Source organism: Gossypium hirsutum, chromosome A05 (genome assembly GCF_007990345.1).
Source record: "Gossypium hirsutum isolate 1008001.06 chromosome A05, Gossypium_hirsutum_v2.1, whole genome shotgun sequence".
Lineage (NCBI taxonomy): Eukaryota > Viridiplantae > Streptophyta > Magnoliopsida > Malvales > Malvaceae > Gossypium > Gossypium hirsutum.
In genome coordinates, this window is record NC_053428.1 from 56387580 (window position 1) to 56412263 (window position 24684).

At 34.7% G+C, this 24684-nt stretch overlaps 1 non-coding gene across 1 annotated transcript; it reads right to left on the reverse strand.

Annotated features, from left to right (window-relative positions):
• Positions 1–1021: 1021 nt before the first annotated feature.
• LOC121229919 (small nucleolar RNA R71) lies at positions 1022–1128 on the reverse strand. The gene has a single exon (XR_005927870.1). It is a non-coding gene; the product is annotated as a small nucleolar RNA R71 (small nucleolar RNA).
• Positions 1129–24684: the final 23556 nt, after the last annotated feature.

Consider the following 24684-nt stretch of genomic DNA (forward strand, 5'->3'; position numbering starts at 1 on the left):
CTTAGGTATTGTCTTAAGTCAATAGATTTTCCCAAAAGCAATTCCCCAATTCTTTTCTCTGTGCGTTCTTAGTTTAGATAATTAGTTAATTAAAACAAAAACCCATTATTCTTAGGCTAGATAATAAAAAGACAGTCATTACTAGTACTTTTGGTTCCCTTAGGTACGATATCCCGGTCTTGCCATTACTATACTATTGTTTGATAGGTGCGCTTGCCTTTTCATTGTGATAATAGTCAGTCTAGGTTTGATCTTCATTATAAATATTTATTACTTGTTACGAATCACGCGATCAAGTTTTTGGCGCCGTTACCGGGGAACTAAAATATTAGGAACGCTAAATTTTTATTACTTTAGCCATTTATTTTTCTTGAAAATTAATTTAATTTTATTATTTTTATTACTAATTAATTTACTTTTTCTTTCTCTTGGCAGGTTTTTATAGTTTATGACTAGAAGAAACCCGTCGGGACCATTACTTTTTGACAAAGAAATAGATGACACAGTTCGTAGAAACCAAAGAGAAATAAGGCGCAGCTTAAGATACACAGAGAACGAGCAAGAAGATGATACTCAACCCCCAACCGAAGAGATGGCTGAAAACCAAGGCAATTAGCTACCTCCTGCAATTGCGGTTAATCAAAATCCTGCTCCACGCACTATGCATGATTATGCTAAACCTTCTTTAACAGGAACTGAATCTAGCATAGTTAGACCTGCTGTAGCTGCAAATACTTTTGAACTGAAACCTAACACAATTCAAATGATGTAGCATTTTGTTCAGTTTGATGGTTTGCAGGATGAAGATCCCAACGCTCACTTAGCAAACTTTCTGGAGTTTTGTGACACTTTCAAAATTAATGGCGTTTCTAATAATGCTATTCGCCTTCAGTTGTTCCCTTTTTCACTGAGAAACAAAGCTAAACAGTGGTTGAACTCATTGCCACGAGGGTCTATCACTACTTGGGAACAAATGATGAAAAAAATTTTACTAAAATATTTTTCGCCAGCTAAAATGGCTAAATTACGTAATGATATCTCTTCTTTTGTGCAGATGGATTTAGGAATACTTTACGATGCATGGGAGAGATACAAGGACTTACTGAGAAGGTGCCCTCACCATGGGTTATCGCTTTGGCTTCAAGTACAAACATTCCACAATGGTTTGAATCCGTCGACTCGGCAAATGGTTGACGCAGCTACTGGTGGAACCATCAACAACAAAACACTTGAAGAGGCTTATGAATTCGTTGAAGAAATGTCATTGAATAACTATCAGTGGCAAGTCATGAGGACTAAGCCAACAAAAATAGCTGGCGTTTATAACGTCGACTCAGTTACTATGCTGTCAAATCAGGTAGAACTTCTCAATAAAAAGATTGATGGTTTACTTGGTTCTACGCAGGTACATCCAGTAATGAGGTGTGACTCAAGTGGAGGAGGTGTGCATACAGAATATCAATCCTTCAATCCTACAACCGAAAAGGAACAAGTTAACTATATGGGTAACAACAACTTTTGATCTCAAAATAACCCATACAGTAATACTTATAATGCAGGTTGGAGGAACCACCCAAATTTCTCCTGGGGTGGTCAAGGGAATCAAAAGCCACAACATTCTCCGGGTTACCAACAACCACCCTACCAACAGGAAAAGAAGCCAAATCTTAAAGAGATGCTCTCAAAGTTCATATTAGTGTTAGAAACCTGTTTTCAGAACACTGAGACAGCACTTAAAAATCAACAAGCGTCAATCCAAGGGCTTGAAACTCAGATAGACCAGCTTTCCAAACTGATCTCCAAATGACAACAAGGTAGTTTGCCATGAAATATCGAACCTAACCCAAGGAAACAACTCAACGCAATTAATATTCAAGATGACGAAGTAGTCGTTGAGCCTGAACCATAACCGATGCAAGAAACTATGGTAAGCAAGGGTCAAGGTAAGGTAGATCAAAATACAAACAAACCGGTGAATGAAGAATATAAACCTCGGGTCCCATACCCTAACGCGACAAGGAAAGACTGCTCAGACGAACAATTCGGTAAATTCCTCAAACTTTTGAAAAAATTATATATTAACTTACCGTTTATTGAAGCTTTGTCGTAAATGCCAAATGCAATGAAATTTTTAAAAGAGCTTTTAGTAAATAAGCAAAAGTTGGACGAAGCGTCACATGTCGAGCTAAACGCAGTCTGCTCAGCTATTCTATAGAATAAGCTACCCTACAAATTGAAAGATCCAGGGAGTTTTACAATCTCTTGCTTAATTGGTAGTTTAGATATAAGTCATGCATTAGCTGATTTAGAGGCTAGTATTAACATCATGCCTTACAAAATGTTTAAGCAACTAGGTCTTGTGAAACCTAAACAAACTAGGATGAGCATTCAACTGGCAGATAAAACTATAAGATTCCCTAGAGGTATTATTGAAGATGTACTCGTGAAAGTAGATAAGTTCATATTCCCCGTTGATTTCATTGTTCTAGACATAGAAGAGGATAATAACACCTCTTTGATTTTAGGAAGGCCCTTTTCAGCAACTGCTAAAACAATTGTTGATGTTGGTACAGGTGAGCTCATGCTTCGCGTAGGAGACGACACAATCACCCTTCAAGCTCGTAATTCTGGCATCACATCAAACATTGAAGGTAATGGTCCACACCAATCTACTAAAACTGACAATATGACTTTGTAGAAATTGAGCTTCAAAGAAGTTCACGAGCCATGTTCCAGAAATGATAGAGGACACATTCATGAAGAACGAAGGCTACGGATAGAGGAGCTAGACAAATGGCGAGCACATAAACAGAGGACACACAATAAACTGAAACTACGCCAAAACAAGCCCGATACCTCTCCAAATCAACTTAAGGTTGGTGATAAAGTCTTACTAGATGCCGCAGATCCCCACATTGTCACTACCACACCGAATGAGGAAATCCCTCTTACGGTACTCAGTATTTTTCCATTCGATACGGTGGAGGTGAGTCATCCCAAGTTCGGCACTTTTAAGATAAACAACACCCGATTAAAACCTTATTTTTATGAGATTGATAGCAGGAATGAGGAGTATAAACTCCTCAAACCACCATGACCATTCACTGAAGAGGTAAGTCGAGCTTAGACTATAAATAGCCGCTTCTCGGGAGGCAACTCGAGCACTAACATTATTAATTTCTTTAAATTTTGGTATATAACTCCTAACCTACTAATAGAAATCTTGAATATAGGTGTTTCCACAGAGACACAGCCAAGCACACGGGCGTGCTTAAGGCCGTGTGAAAACAAGGCAAAAGATTTACCCAACACGGGCTATGATTAAACGCCACGGCCGTGGTCGAGCCTGCCAAAACAACACGGGCGTGCGACACACCTGTGTGGAAGACCCATGGTTGAAACTTAGAAACAAACACGAATGTGAGACACGCTCGTGTCCATCACCTGTTAACAACACTGTCAGAATGACACTGGCGTGCGAAAACCTCCACGACCGTGGGAAAAGTGAACCACGCAGACACGACCGTGCGACACGATCATGTAGTGACATGGCCTATATACACGGCTGTATGAGAAGACTGTCTGGCGACATCTTAATTCGCAACAAACACGACCGAGCCAAGGCGCACACGGGCGTGTGCCCCGGCCGTGCCACTTGAAAGTTTAGAATAATTATCTTATTTTATTTTTCTTTTATTAAGTTTTTAAGACTTATTTGTTTTTAAGATTCATTTGCTTTTCTTTTCAAAACAACGACTTACCTTTAGAGTCAAGCTTGCCATCCAGAGTTATCTCCAATACTCGATCTCGCCAATCCAGGGATATCATCCGTTCTTAATACAGGAAGTTTCACTCATCCCCCTGTCTTATTTTTATACTCTAATATCTATCTTTTTACATTGAAGGCAACGTACATCTTAAGTGTGAGGGGTATTTATTAATGATTGCCTTGTTCTCTTGAAAAGCTCTCATATCATATTTAGGATAAATTTTAATTGATTTATGATTTTGATTGATATATCTTGAATTAAAACATAGGGATTTTTGCATTGATTGTTTAAACTTTAAGACATTAGAGAATCAAGTATGATAAGTTGATTTTTTTAAGAATTTAAAATTATAAGTTGTTTCCCCAAGTCTAGGTATTACTTTGAATTGGAATTCACGAGTCTAAACATCAAAAAGCCATAATTTTTGTGAGATTTTTGAGCCTTTTGAGCATCTATTAATTCTTTCACTCAGGTATCATGATAGGCTGAAGTAATCCTGAAGGCACCTGATGTTTATCTTTTACTTGTTGACAGATGATAAACCGTAAATTATACATATTTTTACCCCATGTTTAATGCATTTTATGGATGATTTCTTATTAAAATTGGTGAATTCGATGCTCCTAATGCTTTAATTTCATGTTTTACACTTAGGAGAGCATAGGAGAGCAAAAGGAAAGAGAAACGGGCAAAAACGGATAAAATAGGCCAAAGTACGAAATCAACACAGCCTGAACCTCCTCACACGGGCAGACCACACGGTCGTGTCAATCTGGAAAAATTGGAGCACGACTCACATGGGCATAGGACATGGCTGTGCCATTCTAATAGGCTTGAACATGGCCTAAAGTAATCGTACACGGACGTGTCACACGGGCGTGTCCCTGCCGAGCCCAAGTTAAGTCTAATTCGAAAAAGACCATGTTTGAGGGCTTGTAGGCATTCCAAAGCCTATAAATACACCTTAGAAGATAAGAAAAGAGGAGACGGAGAAGGGGGGTAAGGAATTACCCCAAGGAAGCCGATTGATCCATCTCAGAAGTAGGATTCATCATCAAAACTGAAGATTTCTCCTCAATTTCCCTTTAGGAGTTTTGGGTTTTCATTATGTTTTGTATTCTTTATTCTTCTGAGATGTTTTATTATTTAGTTATGAACTAAATCCCCTAAATACCTAAGGGGAATGAAACCTAAGATGAATCTTGTTATTATTTTCTAAATCGTATGATAAATATTTAACTTGTTCTTAATTATGTATTCTTAATTATTGTTTTGATATCCCAGGATACTGATTCAAGACATGCTCTTATTCAGAGGAAGAATAGACCCTGTCTAAGAGTACTTTTGTCATAATTTGCGTGCCTAGAAATAGGGTGACAAGATTTTGTTGGATTAGGGTGAAACATAATAAGGGGATCCATAGATCGAGTTAATGCAACCCTAGAGTGTTAATTAGAGAAAACTCTCGGTTATTCAATCTAGGGATTAGATGTTACTAGTCTTGAATAGGGATAATAACATAAGTTAGGGATCTCTACAGAACAAGTTGAATGAATAAATCGTCCGATTTGGAGCCAGAATAAGAAGTAAAGTCTAGATGGATTTTTCCTTAGGTATTGTCTCAAGTCAATCGATTTTCCCAAAAGCAATTCCCCAACTCTTTTCTCTGTGCATTCTTAGTTTAGATAATTAGTTAATTAAAACAAAACCCCATTATTCTTAGGCTAGATAATCAAAAGACAGTATTACTAGTACTTTTGGTTCCTTTGGGTACAATATCCCGATCTTGCCATTACTATACTATTGTTCGATAGGTGCGCTTGCCTTTTCGTCGTGATAATAGTTAGTCTAGGTTTGATCTTCATTATAAATATTTATTACTTGTTACGAATCACGCGATAACAAACTAAACATCTTACAACAAAGTCAGAAATGTCTCGTTTCATACCATGCCACCGGTAAAGCTATTTTAGATCATTATACATCTTTGTACTACCTGGGTGAACAGAAAGCCGACTACTATGAGCTTCATTCAAAATCATATAAATCAACTCTGAATTCCTCGGAACGTATATTCAGTCTCTGAATCTCAAACAGTCATCAGTATCAACTCTGAATCAGCATTTGGCTCACACTAAGCTTATTTTGCAATCAATCCATTATCAACCTTCTGTGCATCACATATTTGTTGAACAAATAGCGGTCTAGCTTTCAATTCAGCTACTATTGAACCATCATCAGACTTGGCCATATGCGTATTCATCGCACGCAAAGCAAATAATGATTTTCGGCTTAAAGCATCAGCAACAACGTTATCCATTCCTGGGTGATAGTCAATCACAAGCTCGCAGTCTTTTAGCAATTCTAACCATCGACGTTGTCTCAAATTCAGATCTTTCTAAGTCATCAAGTATTTCAGGCTTTTATGGTCAGAATAAACTTGACATTTCTCACCGAACATATAGTGACGCCAAATTTTCAAGGCGAATACAATGGCTGCCAATTCTAGGTCGTGTGTCGGATAGTTCTTTTCATGTGGCTTCAACTATCTCGAGGCATAAGCTATCACTCTGCCTTCCTGCATTAGAACATAGCCTAAACCATTTAATGATACATCACTATAAATAACAAATTCTTTACCCGATTCTGGCTGAACTAGCAGTAGAGCTTCAGTCAAAAGGGCTTTCAACTGATTAAAGCTTTTCTGGCACTTCTCTGACCACTCGAACTTAACATCTTTCTGCAATAGCTTTGTCATCGGAGCTACAATCATAGAGAAACCTTTCATGAACCATCTATAATAATCAGCAAGTCCTAGAAAGCTTCGGACTTCAGAAACAATCTTAAAGGTTTCCAATCAAGTATAGCTGAAATTTTGCTCGGATCAACCCAAATACCTGATGCTGATACCACATGGCCAAGAAAACTGACTTCACTTAACCAGAACTCACATTTACTGAATTTTGCATACAACTACTTATCTCGCAAGGTCTGCAACACAAGTCTCAAATGTTCGGCATGTTCAGCTTCATCACGAGAGTAGATCAAAATGTCATCTATAAACACGACCACAAACCGGTCCAGATATGGTCTGAAGATCCGATTCATCATGTCCATGAAAATAGCAGGTGCATTAGTGAGTCTGAAAGGCATAACCAAAAATTCATAGTATTCGTACCTCGTTCTGAAAGTAGTCTTTGGCACATCAGAGTCTTTAACTCGCAACTGATAGTAGCCTGATCTCAAATCTATAGCCTAATCTTAAATCTATCTTCGAAAATACTGTAGCTCCTTTCAGCTGATCAAACAAATTATTAATCCGTGGCAACGAATACTTATTCTTTATAGTCACCTTATTGAGCTGTCTATAATCAATGCACATTCTCATAATTCCATCCTTTTTTTTTTCACAAACAGTACTAGCGCACCCCACGGAGAAAAACTCGATCGTGTGAAACCTCTATCTCTCAATTCTTGCAACTGAGCTTTCAATTCTTTTAATTCTGTAGGTGCCATTCTGTACGGAGCTATAGGTATCAAAGTCATCCCAAGCATTAACTCAATACCAAACTCTACTTCCTGAATAGGTGGCAAACCCGGTAATTCTTCTGGAAACACATCCGGATATTCACATACAACAGATACTGATTCAATGTTTCTTTCAGCCACTTTACTATCGAGCACGTAGGCAAAATAAGCTTCACACCCTTTTCTCACATATTTCTGAGCTAGCATCGAAGAAATCACTGCTGGTAAACCATACAAATCACTAGCTTCAATCCGAATAACTTCATCATTCTTGCTCCATAGATCAATGGTCTTTCTTTTGCAATTCACAATAGCATCATGTAAAGTCAAACAATCCATAACAGAATTATGTTGAACTCATCAAATGGCAGCAACATCAAATCAATTGGAAAGCACAGATCTCGAACCATCAAGGGACAATTCTTTCACACTTTATCAACCATAACACACCGGCTCAAGGGGTTTGACACTCTAATCACAAACTCAGTAGACTCAGCAGGTAGAGTCTTGCTGAATACTAATGTCTCACACACATAAGAATGAGTAGAACCAGGATCAATCAATGCAATTACATTAGTATCATAAAGAGTGAATATACCGGTAATGACATCTGGGGATGAAGCCTCCTCTAGTGCGTGAATGGCATAGACTCTGACAGGTGCACGAGCCTCAGATCTGACTTTTGTATCTTTAGTTCCGTTTTGACTGCCACATGTATTACCAGCATTTCTAAGTGGTCTACCTCAAGCTGCAGTATTACCTGATCTCGTATTCTGCACTAGATTTTCTTCAGCTAACATTAGCCAATCTCGAATATAATGATCTGTCGATCCACATTTAAAATAGGCCCGATCATGCAATCTGCAACTGTCGAGATGTTGTTTACCATAGTGTTTACCTCAGCTTGATTTGATCTAACATTACCCACACTTACTACTGAGGTAGCTCTCGAGCTCACTGGTGCTTTATTCTGATCCCGTCTAGAGTAACCTGAAGTTGCTTTAGAACGACTGAAATCACCTCAGAACTTCTGTGATGCTGACTGGAATGACTTATCGGATGTTCTTTTGCATACATTTCTAGCTTCAAAGTCAGCCTTTCTTTTCTCTTTCCCGAGCTCTTTAGCTTTCCAGGCTCGTTCAACAAGTACCACAAACTCTTTTGTCTCAAGTATTTGAACTAACAGTTTTATATCTTCATTCAACCCATCTTCAAATCTTTTACACATTATGGCTTCAGTGAAAACACACTCTCGGGCATACCGACTAAGTCTCATGAATTTTCGCTCATACTCTGTCACTGTCATCCGAACCTGTTTCAGCTCTAGAAATTGTTTACGCTTCTGATCGGTAAATCCTTGTCTGTTATATTTCTTACGGAACTCAGTCTGAAAGAATTCCTAGGTCACCTGCTCTCTCGGAACTACTGATACTAAGGTATTCCACCAATGGTATGCTATGTCTCGAAGCAAGGATATAGCAAATTTCAGACATTTATCAAGAGTATAGGACAGCTCATCAAACACACAGATGGTATTATCAAGCCAAAACTCATCCCGCTCGGCGTCATCATCATCAGTGGCTTTAAACTCTTCAGCTCCATGTTTTTTGATTTTACCAACAAGAAGTCTATTCAATAGCAACGAATCACTTACTTGAGGTACAACAGGCATGGGAGATGGATTAATCGGGGGTGGACATTGTTGTACAGCTGGGTTAGTCCAGATTATTGAGGGAACCATTCATTCATCATTTGATAGAAGGCTTGTTTAGCCTCACTTTCATGATTACTCAAATTTATTCGAGAATCAGCGTGCGCTGTCCCTTGGCAGGAGCAGACACTACACTCTCGACATCATCAGCTACAGCTCTGTCGAGATCCATTTACTATATGAAAACACATTTTAAATGTCAGAAGTCATCGCATTATCAGAAAATAATATTATGGCATGTATAGCTAAACTCACACACATTACGTTAGTCCTAGAATCGACTAAACCATAGCTCTGATACCAATAAAATGTAACATCCCTAACCCACTTCTGTCGACGAAATAGGGTTACAATGTATTACCGATTAAAATATAACTCAGATCAAATTTGATTATATAATATCTAACAAAAATTTGTAAAACACAATTATCATACTTCGATTCAATATTTCAAATAATCCCAGAGTTTTATACATAACAAAGCCTATAAGAACACATGAATATTAAACATTAACTTCTAATCAAGAACATATATTGATTTACCAACTTATCAAATATGTACATCCTAAATTTTATAACTTTTACATAATGCTTATGAAAAATATATTTTTAAATCATGTAAATGTCATACGCATGTCCTATACAACCAATTTCACATCATTTCAGTTCATAAAATAAAATATTGCATGGTAACATTTTGTTCACTAATTACATCATTCACAAATTGTGATTACATATTTGAAATACAACCTCTAGCTCAAACATTTGTACTACTCAAATAAACCAACCAAAATGTCACATTAATGCACCATTTAAGTCCAGCATATAATCATATCCATCTTTCCTTAATTCAATCAACACAATTACCCCTTACCGAAATACAAATTTAAAAAACAACTTAATATTTATATATGCTTCATAGAATCACGTACATGCATATTTCAAACCACATTATTTACTCAAAATATATTAACAGGGACAAGTACTATATCACAGACAAGTTAATTCATTATATACACAAATAGATACATAAACATTTACCTATTATCAAGTTGGTGATTCCATCTCATTCATTTCTGCCTTATAACCGATCATGCATATACCTTATCCATTATGATCACCCCATAAACATATAACATAACTCTTAAAATAATTTAAGTATCAAGGCCGAATACATATCAACCTAAACACTATTATTTTTTTTAGTCCAACTCACAAGCCAAATTATATGTCAATAATATAAGTCATTAGTAAACATACCAAACAGCCAAACATAGCGTAATATACATGTAACAAAATCAATCTCAACCACACTAGAACATATCTGGATATTCTTTAGCACCAATCCATACAATAACACTTTGACAAAATATTACAACCATTTCCATATATATATTTATACTTATGCAAAACTATAACCAAATCAACCACATCTGTAACCCAAATCATCAGCCATTTCAACGCACATAACACACATAAACTTATCTAAGGTTTCATTCTCTCACAACATATTAACCCTAATGAGCTCATTCCATAATCATATATAACTGATTTCAAGTAGGGAAATAGCTTAAGAATTTAGCCATTTTTGCATGGCTTATATATATAACCAACTTTCACCATTCTTGAAATATATAAACCAGCCTATACATGCCATAATACGAGTTTGATTATTTAAATACCGAAGCTATAGATTGTGTGATAGACTTTGCTGACGATCCCCGAACTTGTAGCTTGACTTCAAAATCTATAAAACAGAGTAAACATAACACAGAGAGGAAGCTACCGAATCTTAGTAATTCATAAGCAAATAAACAACTCAATGACTTATTCAACTTAACTAAATTAAACTAGATTATTGTAATAGCCCAAAATTGGGTCTAGTTGGAATAAAGGTTTCGGGACCACAAAATCCGAGATATAAATAATTATTTTATGATTATTTTGATGTCTATGATATGATTGCATGATTGTGTGAAAATTTCGTGAAGAAATTCTATGCATAAAGTGTTCAATTTGAAGTTAGGGACTAAATTGAATAAGTTGCAAAACTTGCATTCTAGAAGTTTCTAGTATGAAATTTCTTTGAAATATTAATTAGGAGGTCTTAAATAGAAATTTTACCAATTTCTAAGTGATGGAAAAAAATTGGACATGGATGGAATTTTTAAAAGTTTAGTAAGGAAGGGCATTTTGGTCATTTGGTAATTAAAAGAAATAAAAAGGGAAAATAAAGCCAAAATTGACTCATCTTTTTCATGGAGGCTGAAATTAGCATGGGGGAAGCCATGGCTAGGGTTTTCAAGCTTTCCAAGCTTAATAGTAAGTCCGTTCTAACCCTGTTTTTCAAGTTCTTTACGTTTTTGGAATCCCAGTAATTTGATTAAGCTTATTCTAGCAATAATTTAAACTAGGGTTCATATTTGGCAAAATACCCATAGGTGAAATGTGTTTATTTTGCTGTTTTATGACAGAATATGAGGTTTTAAATTATGTTAGACAACTTGTGCTACTCGATTTTGAGTGAAAACGAGTAAAAGGGCTTAATCGATAAAAATACCTAATAGTCATAAGTATATGTTAGAGTGAGAATTCGATGTTGCCATAGAAGGGAAAAGTGATCAGCATGTCATAAAACATAAGAATAAGGAATGAAGTTTAATTCCCGAGACTGTGGGTAAAAGTGTAAATATGCAAAAGTTTAGGGGCAAAATTTTGATTTTGCCAAAGTTTGAGTTAAGGACTGTTTTGAATAGTACTTTAATTAAATAAGTAAAATATGATGTTTTAGATCCCAAAAAATGAGATTTTTAATAAGGCAATGTGTAATTTAATGTTATTGCCTCGATATTAAATGAGATGTAAGTTTATATGTAAGTAATACATCCGTATTACTTGTATTATGATATTTTATAATAATATTGGAAATATGTTTGTGGATAATTACTTGATCGGTGAAATTGTTGGAAAAGAGAGAGAAATCCCGATTGAACCTTCAGAAAGATTGGATGATATAGATAGTATGTAGCTAGGTCACATGTATGGGGCTGAGTGCACATCATGTGCACAAGAGAGCTACAAGACATTATGATGTAGCTAGATCGCATGGGTGATACTATGTGTACACCATGTAGACAAGAGAGCTATGGGATATATGTAGCTAGGTCACATGTGTGGTTCCAGGTGAAGGACACCATGTAGACAAGAGAGCTACGAGATAAATTGGCTAAGTCACATGGGTGGTACTGAGTGTTCACCATGTGTACAAGAGAGCCGAACTATATGATGGGTGGAGCTATGTGCTGAAACCACCAAGTATCGAGGATTGATCCGAAGTGTTCAACGGGAGACGCTCTATGTATTGCTTTGTGAGTTTTGTGATGAATAAGTGCAGGAACTTGGTTATGTGAATGATGTGTTCATTAAGTGACCAGGATGTGGTAAGGTTATAAACAAGTAAGTTATACATGAGGATGATTTTATGGTGACCTTGTGATCATGGACCTATACTTGTGATGTATGAAATGTGGTGAAAATGATTTGTGATATGTATGTTAAAATGAGGTTAATCCAAAAAAAGTGTGAAAGAGTGAATTAGCAATAAAACTGTTTTGGACAATAGCAGTGATTTGATTTTGAAAAATCACCAACAATAGTAGAAATTGAATCAGAGACTAAATGAGATATAAAATTAAATATTAATGAGTCTATTTTTATATAAAAGAAATAGAGCAAGAAAAGGAGTTCTATATTTTGAGATATTTATGTTTTTGTGAGACTGGTTCAGAATGATTATGTGATCCCCTGTTCTGACTTTGGAAAATAACAAAAAATTGGATAAAAATATTTAGAGGCTTAAACTTATATTTTTAAAATACCTAATGAGTCTATTTTCAAGATAAATCAACAAGAACATTATCCGAGTTCTGTACTATGAGATAATTAATTTTTAGTGAAGAGAGGTCAGAACTGTCAGAAAGTGAAACAGGGGAAATTTTAATGAATAAACTGTACTAATTGGCTAAACAAAAATTATGAAAATTTTATGGTAGAAAGATATGTGAGTCTAGTTTCAGGGGAAATTTATGGATCTTAATTTGGAGCTCTCTAGCTCGAATTATAAATAAGTAAGTGACTATGACTTGTGTGGACAGTTTGATGTGAGCATTTATTAGTAAATTGTGAAATCGTACTTACAAGAATGCTATATACATTAAGGATGTGACAACCCGAATTAGGGCCTAATCGGAATAGTGGTTTCGTGACCACAAATCTAAGATAGAAATAATTATTTTGTAATTATTTTGGGGTTTATGATATGATTTCATGATTTCGTGAAAATTTCGTGATGAAATTCTATGCATTGAGCGCTTAAGTTGAGATTAGGGACTAAACCGAATAAATTGTAAAACTCGTGTTTTAGAAGTTTTTAGTATGAAATTGCTTTGGGATAGTAACTAGGAGGTCTTGAATAGCAATTTGACCAATTCCTAAGTTATGGACAAAAGTTGGACATGGAGGGAATTTTTGGAAAGTTTAGTAGTAAGGGCATTTTGGTCATTTGTATATTAAATGAAATAAAATGGGAAATATAACACAAAATTGGTCATCATCTTCACTAGTTGCTGTTGAAATTTTCTCTCCTCCACAGCTAAGGTTTCTTCAACTTTCAAGCTTCATAGTAAGTGATTTCAAGCCCCATTTTTAATGTTCTTCACATTTTTTAAATCCTCGTAGCTCGGTTTACCTATTTATACCATTATTTTGAGTTAGGGTTTATGTTTAAAAATTTACCCATGAATGATAGGCATGTATTTTGTTGTTTGATGGTAGAATATGAATGTTTGAAGTTAGGAGAACGATCTTTTCTAAGCGATTTTTAGCGAAAACGACCAAAACGGCATAATCAATAAAAATACATATTATTCATAACTATGTGTTAGAGTGAGAATTTGATGTTGCTATAGAAGAGAAAAATGATCAGTAGGTCATTAAACATAAGAATAGGGGCTGAAATTAAATTTCCGAGCCTTGGGGCAAAATCATAATTTTGTAAAAGTTAGGGGCAAAAATGTAATTCTTGTATAATGTGATTTTTGAATTAAAATAAATAGTTCGAGTGTTAAATGAGCTAAATATGTTGTTATAGATCAAGAAAGGTGTGGAATCGACCTCGAACGGGGGAAGGAGAAAGTTTTGGACTAAATTGCAAAATTCCCATATTTTGCACCGAGGTAAGTTTGAATGTAAATAACACATTAATTTCATTTACATTCTTATATTTTAGCCTATTATATATATACTAGCTGATGTTGAAGTATAAATCAACTATTGGAAGAATAGAAATAAGTAATAGAGAGAGAGATCCCGGTTGAACATTTGGAAAGATCGAATAAAATAGAGGGAGCGTAGCTAGGTCACATGTATGGTGCTGAGTGCACATCATGTGTACAAGAAAGCTACGAGATACTATGTAGTAGCTAGGTCACATGTGTGATACGGGATGTATCCCATGTAGACAAGAGAGCTACGGGAGAGATAAATGTAGCTAGGTCGTATGCGTGATTCCAAGTGAAGAACACCATGTAGACAAGAGAGCTACGAGACAAATTGGCTAGGTCGCATGAGTGGTACTAAGTGTTCACCATGTGTACAAGAGAGCCGAATTAAATGAAATATGATGGTGGGGCTGTGTGCTGAAACCATCAAGTATCGAGGATTAATCCGAATTGTTCAACGGGATGGCTTTGTGGTGACATTGTAATCATGGGCCTATACTTGCGATGTGTGAAATGTGGTGAAAATGATTTGTGATATATATATAAGTTAAAATGAGGTTAGTACAAAGAATGTGTGAAAGAGTGAAATTAGCACTAAAACTGTTTTGGACAGTAGCAGTGATGTGATTTTGAAAAATCACCAAAAATAGAAGGAATTTAATTAGAGGTTTAATGAGATGTGAAATTAAATTTTAATGAGTCTATTTTCATATAAAAGAAACAGAGCAAGCAAAAGAATTCTATATTTTGAGATATTTACAATTGTGTGTGACTTGTTCAGGATGACTATGTGATCCCCTGTTCCAACTTTGAAAAATCATTAAAAATTGTATAAAACACAGGTTTCATGGTTATTTGAATTGTGTACTGAGAGAAATTAAATTTGTAGTGAACAGAGGTCAGATCAGTTGAGCTGTGTAACAGGGGAAACTTAAACTAATAAACTGTACTAATTGGCTGAACAAAAATTTCTAAAAAAATTTAGTAAGAAGATTTATGAGTCTAGATTCAGGGAAATTTTATGGATTTGAATTTCGAGTTTCATAACTCGAGTTATGATTTATTTAGTGATCATGACACAGGAGGGACAACTTGATCAAACCAGAGTAAATAGTAAAATTAAAAATATGATATAATTGAGTTATGTTGAGTTATGTTGTAAACATATTAGATTCCTTATTTGTTATTTATATACTTACTTACTAAGCTATAAGCTTACTTTCTTTTCTCTCCTTTTTCTTATAGTGTCATCCAGCTAGCACAGGAGTTAGAGATCATTGAAGATCCGCCCGCACTATCAATACTCTTGGTGTTTGAACTCAACATTTTGAAATATGGCATGTATAGCGGACTTAGTTATTTTGTAACGTGTCATAATTGTCTAGGTTTAAAATACTAATTATAGTATCAAACTAATCATTTTGTACGAAGCCTTTGAAATTGGTTTGTATTGTTAATGGCATATGTTATAATGATTCATGATCGAATTGCACGCCATATTTTTGTTTGGGTTCTATTTAATAGTATATACTATAATTTGTTAATACCTCGTACCCTGTTCCGGCGACGGATACGGGTAAGGGGTGTTACAAAGGATGTGGAATGGAGAGGAGGAGGAGGAAAATAAATATATGTGGAATACATGGAAACTATGGTATATAAAATATTGATATAATGAAATAAATGATATGTGTTTATAAGAAAACAGAAAGAGAATGATATGTATCATGACATGTATATATATATGACTAGTCTCAAAGTAATGCTTATTGGGTATGAAGTTGAATTGAAATGTTTCAGGCAAACATGTTATTTTGCACATCTGAATTGTGGTATTTTATAAAGATATGATCTAGTTTTAAATATGAATGCTTGATGATTAAGCTGAAGATATTTCGTAAGATGATAATCTTAGTATAAATGTATAAGTGGTACTATAATAAACAAGGTAAAATGAGTATGAGAGACACATGTATGATGATATACAAATGCTATGTTTGTGGTTTAATTGAGAATATTTAATCATTAAATGAATACCATGTTATATACTTTTGATTTTGTATAAGTGTGTAAGAGATTAAGGTTGACCAAAGCTTGGAAAATAGCCTAAGTATATTCCACACAGGTAGAGACATGACCATGTGTCTCAGCCATGTATGGAACACGACTTTGGGACATGGGCGTGTGGAGCCTTAAAGCATGAAATTTCCAAGATTTTTGTAAGTTCTCGGTTTAGTCCTGAACCCTTTCTAAAGTATGTTTTGGGCTTCGTAGACTCAAATAAGGGACTATGTGTAAGTGAATGAACGTTTTGAAATATGAATGAAATTTTATGGCCCATATTTTAGTTTAATGTTTGTATGTTTGTCTGGTAACGCCTCGTACCTTATCCCGACCTCGAGTTTGGGAAAGGGGTGTTACATTTAGTGGTATCAGAGCAGGTTTAGTCAGTTCTCGGACTAACATAGCAAGTGTGAGAGTTTAGTTATACATGCCACAAATATGTGATAGTGTGATGTCTCCCGACACTAATGAGGACCATTTTGTTTAAAATGAAGTATTCTCCAACTGAGCTACATCTGACCATTTAATAGTAATATTGAAGTATTTAATAAAGTGTAGCTATGATGTGTTAAACTCGGGAAGGTATGAATAAGAATTCGTGATATATGTATATGTGATAATATGTGAGATGAAAGTTTATATAGTGATATATTTATTCATATTTGTTTCGCCTACATATGTTGTTGCATGCTTGACTAAATTAATTAGTAAATGTGATGACTAAAGTTATTCAAAATTCATAGAATGTATGAGTGAGTGCACTTGTTTGAAATGAGATAATTGGAAATTTTATGTAAGATAGATATGAATAATAAATTGTTTGAAGTGGATAGTATGATTATAATGACATATGTGGATAATGAAAAAAATGTGTCATATAGATATATGTCAGAATCGAGTTAGAGACTGTACGACCTCACCCCATTACCGATGAGGTGTATATAATGGAAATTCATAAGAATCATGTTGACTAAGTTCCTAAGTGTGGAATCAAAGAGTTCAGTGATAAAATAATTATAGATATGACTAGAGACTGAGAATGGTTGACAAGTGAAGGACAGAGTTAGAGAAATATCAGAGTTGACTGAGTTATCTTGGGATTCAAATTGATGACAGAGTGTTTCTGAAAGTATCATCTTGAAAACAATTAGTTAGTAATGCTGGAAATCATGAGAAAGATACTAAACTTCACTCTGGTAAGATTTTCGAGGACAAAAATCTCTAAAGGGGGGGAGAGTTGTAATAGCCCAAAATTGGGTCTAGTTGGAACAGTGGTTTCAGGGCCACAAAATTCGAGATAGAAATAATTATTTTATGATTATTTTGATGTCTATGATATGATTGCATGATTGTGTGAAAATTTTGTGAAGAAATTCTATGCATAAAGTGCTCGATTTGAAGTTCGGGACTAAATTGAATAAGTTGCAAAACTTGCATTCTAGAAGTTTCTAGTATGAAATTGCTTTGAAATATTAATTAGGAGGTCTTAAATAGAAATTTTACCAATTTCTAAGTGATGGAAAAAATTGGACATGGATGGAATTTTTGAAAGTTTAGTAAGGAATGGCATTTTGGTCATTTGGTAATTAAAAGAAAAAAAAGGGAAAATAAAGCCAAAATTGACTCATCTTTTTCATGGAGGCTGAAATTAGCATGGGGAAGCCATGTCTAGGGTTTTAAAGCTTTCCAAGCTCAATAGTAAGTCTGTTCTAACCCCGTTTTTCAAGTTCTTTACGTTTTTGGAATCCTGATAATTTGATTAAGCTTATTCTAGCAATAATTTAAGCTAGGGTTCATATTTGGAAAAATACCCATAGGTGAAATGTGTTTATTTTGCTGTTTTATGATAGAATATGAGGTTTTAAATTATGTTAGACAACTTGTGCTACTCGGTTTTGAGTGAAAACGAGTAAAAGGCCTTAATCGGTAAAAATACCTAATAGTCATAAGTATATGTTAGAGTGAGAATTTGATGTTTCCATGGAAGGGAAAAGTGATCAGCGTGTCATAAAACATAAGAATAAGGGATTAGTTTTAATTCCCGAGCCTAGGGGAAAAAAGTGTAAATATGCAAAAGTTTAGGGCAAAATTGTAATTTTTCCAAAGTTTGAGTTAAGGACTGTTTTGAATAGTACATTAATTAAATAAGTAAAATATGATGTTTTAGATCTCGGAAAACGAGATTTGAACCTAGAATGAGAGAAAAATCGAAAATTGGGAAAGTTTGTAAAATGGCCGTTTAAGTATCGAGGTAAGCTCATATGTATAATAAGCATTAATTTATGCATGTTTCAATGTAAAATTGATATATTTATTATGATTTCTGAGATGTTGAAAGTATGTAAGCTGGTATGATAATAATACAGTAATAATATTGTAATTTATATTTGCAAGTTAAATTTAGTTAATTAATTGAATTATGTTAAATTAAATGATTATGGTGCCAAGTTTATGAATTGATTTAAAAATATGTCTATGGTACATGAAGTGCATTTAATTATCACACATAAATGTGATTTCTATGATTATGGATATTATGGGAAATTGTAAGTTCATATGATTTTTAATAAGGCAATGTGTAATTTAATGTTATTGCCCCGATATTAAATGAGATGTAAGTTTATATGTAAGTAATACATCAATATTACTTGTATTATGATATTTTATAATAATATTGGAAATATGTTTGTGGATAATTACTTGATCGGTGAAATTGTTGGAAAAGAGAGAGAAATCCCGGTTGAACCTTCGGAAAGATTGGATGATACAGATAGTATGTAGCTAGGTCACATGTATGGGGCTGAGTGCACACCATGTGTACAAGAGAGCTACAAGACATTATGATGTAGCTAGGTCACATGGGTGATACTATGTGTACACCATGTAGACAAGAGAGCTACGGGATATATGTAGCTAGGTCGCATGCGTGGTTTCAGGTGAAGGACACCATGTAGACAAGAGAGCTACGAGATAAATTGGCTAGGTCACATGGGTGGTACTGAGTGTTCACCATGTGTACAAGAAAGCCGAACTATATGATGGGTGGAGCTATGTGCTGAAACCACCAAGTATCGAGGATTGATCCGAAGTGTTCAACGGGAGACTCTCTATGTATTGCTTTGTGAGTTTTGTGATGAATAAGTGCAGGAACTTGGTTATGTGAATGATGTGTTCATTAAGTGACCAGGATGTGGTAAGGTTATAAACAAGTAAGTTATACATAAGGATGATTTTATGGTGACCTTGTGATCATGGGCCTATAGTTGTGATGTATGAAATGTGGTGAAAATGATTTGTGATATGTATGTTAAAATGAGGTTAATACAAAGAAAGTGTGAAAGAGTGAATTAGCAATAAAACTGTTTTGGACAGTAGCAGTGACGTGATTTTGAAAAACCACCAAAAATAGTAGGAATTGAATCAGAGACTTAATAAGATATAAAATTAAATCTTAATGAGTCTATTTTCATATAAAAGAAACAGAGCAAGAAAAGGAGTTCTATATTTTGAGATATTTATGTTTTTGTGAGACTGGTTCAGAATGATTACGTGATTCCCTATTCTGACTTTGGAAAATCACAAAAATTTGGATAAAAATAATTAGAGGCTTAAACTTATATTTTTAAAATCCCTAATGCGTCTATTTTCAAGATAAATCAACAAGAACATTATCTGAGTTTTGTACTGTAAGATAATTAATTTTTAGTGAAGAGAGGTTAGAACTGTCATAACTGTCAGAAAGTGAAACAGGGGAAATTTTAATGAATAAACTGTACTAATTGGCTAAACCAAAAATTATGAAAATTTTATAGTGGAAAGATACGTGAGTCTAGTTTCAGGGGAAATTTATGGATCTTAATTTGGAGCTCTCTAGCTCGAATTATAAATAAGTAAGTGACTATGACTCGTGTGGACAATTTGATGTGAGCATTTATTAATAAATTGTGAAATCGTACTTACAAGAATGCTATATACATTAAGGATGTGGAATGGAGAGGAGGAGGAGGAAAATAAATATATGTGGAATACATGGAAACTATGGTATATAAAATATTGATATAATGAAATAAATGATATGTGTTTATAAGAAAACAGAAAGAGAATGATATGTATCATGACATGTATATATATATGACTAGTCCCAATGTAACGCTTGTTGGGTATGGAGTTGAACTGAAATGTTTCAGGCAAACATGTTATTTTGCGCATCTCAATTGTGATATTTTATAAATATATGATCTAGTTTTAAATATGAATGCTTGATGACTACGCTGAAGATATTTGGTAAGATGATAATCTTGGTATAAATGTATAAGTGGTACTATAATAAACAAGGTAAAATGAGTATGAGAGACACATGTATGATGATATAAAAATACTATGTTTGTGGTTTAATTGAGAATATTTAATCATTAAATGAATACCATGTTATATGCTTTTGATTTTGTATAAGTGTGTAAGAGATTAAGGTTGACCAAGGCTTGGAAAATAGCCTAGGTATATTCCACACAGGCAGAGACACGACCATGTGTCTCAGCCATGTATGGAACACAACTTTGGGACACGGGCGTGTGGAGCCTTAAAGCATGAAATTTCCAAGATTTTTGTAAGTTCTCGGTTTAGTCCTGAACCCTTTCTAAAGTATGTTTTGGGCTTCGTAGACTCAAATAAGGGACTATGTGTAAGTGAATGAACGTTTTGAAATATGAATGAAATTTTATGGCCCTATTTTAGTTTAATGTTTGTATGTTAGTCCGGTAACGCCTCGTACCTTATCCCGACCTCGGGTACGGGTAAGGGGTGTTACAATTATTATATCAATTCATATTTAAATCCAGACACTTATGTATTCATGTTACATACATATAATCATATACATTTGTATACAATTATATTATACAATTATATTATCACTTTAACCGAATGCTTATATAGCCAAAAAATCATTATTTAACCTTCAATGCCGAATATTCATTAAGTACCTAGTTTACATTTTCAATATATATAAACTTGTAGATCATAATATAGTCTCATGTACATATATTAGTCATTTGGCAGAATACACATAAACACACATACATAAAATTAAGGTTTATTCAATAATGTGCAATAGGCCGAATACACTTACCTTATTTTTAGGAAATATCGAACTAACTCATACCTGGCCATTTAGCTCAGTTTACATACTCGAACTCTACTTATCTTTGCCCGATGAACCATTCAGAATTGGATAGGACACTCGGATAATCACATAAATCGTAAAATGCCAACGTCCCAGACGTGGTCTTCATGTAGCCACGAATCGATGCCACTATCCCAGACGGGGTCTTACTCGTAAACACATATAGAAATCACATTTCGATGCCATGGTCTTACTCGCACACACATATCGGAATCCTATGTCATGACATATGTATCCTAACTATTCCTATGGTTCATACGAGACTTTCAGACATTACATAAAAACATATAATATTTATATTTAACTACAATTTAACACGTCTATTTGCTTATAAACTTACCTCGGACGTTGTAAAACGGGACGGGGCTACTAGTCGACAACTTTCGTCTTTCCCTAGTCCAAATCCGATTTCTTTATTTCTTGATCTAAACATATTCAAATTAAACTCATTCAAGCATATTTTCATTCAATTTAGTCCAAAAACACATAAATGGGTAATTTACCATTTTACCCCTGACATTTACAATTTTTACAATTTAGTCCCTATTGCACAAAACACAAAATACACAAAATTTCCCTATACTTATGTTGGGCCGAATTTTACTCACTCTCAAACAAGTCCATATATTCAATTTATTTCACATTTTAGTCTCTCAAATTACTATTTTGCAATTAAGTCCTAATTACTCAAAATCATCAAAAGTTCCAATACAAAACATGTTAATCTAAAACATACCTTCCATTTTTCAACATCAAACAACAAAAATCACAAACTATCAACAATGGCACAACTGAAAATATTCATCAAAATCAAAAATTAAAGCTTGGGTTTTCTAGTACTCGAAGCAGCAATCTTAAAAACATAAAAAATTATCGAAAACTGAGCTGAATACTTACCTTGATTGAACTTAAAACCACCCGAACCCTAGCTTGGTTTTTTTCTTTTTCTTTGTTTAAACTTTAGGCAATGGAAGATGATGATATAGTTAAATGAATTTTATACTTTAATATTAACTTATTATATTTTATTAGATAAATTACTTATATAACCTTTATGAAATAATAATAGAATTTTATAACCTGTGCCTATTACCGTTCAAACATCTAACTAAAGGTATAATTACAACATAAATACCTTAACTTAAAAAGCCATTAATAATTCGGCCCTTATATAAGTTACTATCAAATTTTCATTTTACGCATTTAGGTCGTTTTATTTAATCGGACACCTAAACGACGAAATTAAGTCACAAAAATTTCACAAATATATAAATTCACACAAAATAAACATGGAAAATAATTTAAAAATATTTTTTTGACTCGAATTCGTGGTCCCGAAACCACCGTTCTGATTAGGGTCTAAATCAGACTGTTACAATCTGTGTATATGATACACTTCTCACTATACAAATAGTGCCTCCAAATTTTCAGAGCGAATACCACTGTAGCCAATTCCAAGTCATGCGTTGGATAGTTCGCCTTATGCGTCTTAAGCTGACGCGATGTATAGGCCACCACTTTACCCTCTTGCATCAATAAACAACCCAAACTAACGTTGTAACACCCCGAACCCGAGACCGACACCGGAGTCGAACACGAGGTGTTAACAGACTTTAAACCCCTTATAAAAAATATTTCCCAGACACTGCCAATCTGCGTACTAGTCGCTTTAAAAATCATATCTTGAGTTTCACAACTCGAAAATCAGTTTCGTGATTTTTCCCAGAAACTAGACTCATATGCCCATCTAGATATTTTTTCTAGAATTTTTGGTCGGGCCAATTAGTACAGTTTATTAGTCAAAGTCTCCCATGTTACAGGGATCGACTACCCTGACCTTTGCACATTACGACTTGGATATCTCCTTGTACAGGGCTCCAATACTGATGCCGTTTGTTTCTATAGAAACTAGACTCAGAGAGGAATCTATACATATATGGTATGACTCCTAATTATCTCTGTTTAATTTATAATGAATTTCCAAAGTCGGAACAGGGAATCCAGAAACCGTTCTGACCCTGTCTCACGAGAACCTGAATATCTCTTAACATACTGTCCGTATGATTGTTTCGTTACTTTCCTATGAAAGTAGATTCATCAAGGTTTGTTTACATAATTTATTCACTATTTAATTCCATTCCTACTATTTTTAGTGATTTTCCAAATCTACATCACTGCTGCTGTCAGCATCTGCCTTTAAGGTAGACTTTACCTATTTCATGGTTTCCATGATTCAACTAGCCCTTTTTGCATAAATAGCACAATTTATGAAAGTGATTAACCATCCCCGTGGCCAATCCTTGTCAAGCATATCCACACCAAATGATTATAACATTATACTCAAACACATATAAGCCATTTTCGCATGGCTATCCAAAATTTATACAAGTCCAAAGGGTCCACGACCCACAACAAACGGGTAGTCCTATACATGCCATTTCGAAGTTCAACCAAAATTGTACCAAAAGGGGGGGCTTTGATAGTGTGGGGGACTTTGACTTCAAGATCCCGAGTCCGATAGCTGGAGAACCAAATCTATAAAACTGAGGAGCAATGAAACGGAGTAAGCAATTTATGCTTAGTAAGTTTTGAGCAAGGAATTCCAGCACAACAAAAGTATAGCATTCATATAGCTAAACGGATAATTTCATATGCACAAATTTACGATATCGTACTTGCTTCACATTATCAACCCTTATGTACATACACAAAAGATCAACTCAGCCAAAGGCTGGTAGCTCGTTTATCAACTGAGCGAATACTTATTTGTAAGGGCTCAACTAAATTCAAGCACATACGAAACATACCTCAATGTTGGATGTTTCGAGAGTATTAACTGGAATTTTACAGCAAGTTCATTCATTCCCAAATCACGTACCTTCGAAATTTAACCGGATATAGCTCCTCGTTCAAATGCCTTAGGGACATAGCCCGGTTATAGTAATTCGCACAAATGCCTTAGGGACTTAACCCGGATTTAGTAACTCGCACAAATGCCTTCGGGCTTAGCCCGGAATTAGTATCTCGCACAAATGCCTTCGGGCTTAGCCCGGAATTAGTATCTCGCACAAATGCCTTCGGGCTTAGCCCGGAATTAGTATCTCGCACAAATGCCTTCGGATCTTAGTCCGGATATTGTCACTTAGCACAA